Raw genomic sequence first — 1,329 nt, 5'->3', positions numbered from 1 at the left:
AAAGTCTCCAGTTTGAGACAGCGTGTAAACAGTATTCATGTAGACGTAGGTTACAAGAGAAATGTTACCAAGGTTCCAACCTCGGTACATTTTAAAAAGGGAAAACATGTTGGTAGCAAGGCAATGAGGTGACATCCGTTTTCTCTCTCTCTCTCTCTCTCTCTCTACCTAAGGCAATTAAATCAGACTCGTGAACTAGAAAAATACATTTATTTAAGAGCAAAGCATTAACTAAATAAATCAGGTTCTTAACAAAATGATTAAATGAAAGGTTGAACTCAAAATCCAAATATCTCAGATAACCCTGGGGATTGAACCAAACCCACTCCATCCCTCCTTTACAATAGCCAACATTAGTTTAGTCATAAAACTAGGAAGTCATAGCACAGTCTAGTTACACCACGGAACATCAGTTAAGTTCCCATCTCTAAATAAGTTACCAGATCACTTCCCCTTTGGTCAAGATCCGCCTATAAGAAGACAGGAGAACACATCCATGAGCAAAAGATTATAAATCAAAATCAAAAGTTCAAATGAAATAGAACATCTTTGAAACAAATATTCAAAATACAGTCAAGCCACACTTTTGGCTAAAAAATAAGTATGCTTACCCATTCAACACAGATTACACACACTTAACCAAAAACACAATCAAAGGAGCCATCTTGGCCCTTTGCCGACTTTGTATCGTTCTCCATTTTGGCTAACTTAATCTCTCATTATGTAGGGAAATAGCTCGCACGAACACAAGCACGAATTAACACACAAGACACTCCCAGAAAAGTGTCATCACTAATTTCGTCACAAGTTCATGACGTCATTATACAGATCATTGTTATGCCCAAGAATCTGCCCCAAACCAGATTCAGAAAGCATATCTGCATCCGCTCTCGCATGGACACAGGACGTGGTCTGTTCTGCTTAGGCAGCAACCTTCGACATCGCGCCACCCAAGGAAGTTGTGTCAGCATTTCCGAAGCTGGGCTATCTTGTCACTTTAGGACCACTGTTTCCATGGAGAGTTAAATTGATGACCTCTACATTCTAAGAATGTCACTGCCCATCACATCCGCCCATTCAGAAAAAAAAAAAGATACAAATCGCATTCACAGCGGTGTCTTAATTATATTGTCAATTACTCATTATTTCAGATGCTCGGCCACCAAAAGAAGCTAGCACCTGCCTAGCCACAGCTCATACAAAACAGATCAATAAACACCAAAATAATATAAAAATAACTGCACGTCTTTGGCAGTACAATGTCTATCATATGAAATAATTTTGAATAGCCTGTATCTGGGCTATAATAACAGTTGACTGTAGAGACAT

The sequence above is a fragment of the Macrobrachium nipponense genome, chromosome 8 (assembly GCF_015104395.2).
Source record: "Macrobrachium nipponense isolate FS-2020 chromosome 8, ASM1510439v2, whole genome shotgun sequence".
NCBI classification, from domain to species: Eukaryota; Metazoa; Arthropoda; class Malacostraca; order Decapoda; family Palaemonidae; genus Macrobrachium; species Macrobrachium nipponense.
The sequence above is the reverse complement of the archived record's forward strand: the minus strand, read 5'-3'. Positions refer to the sequence as shown.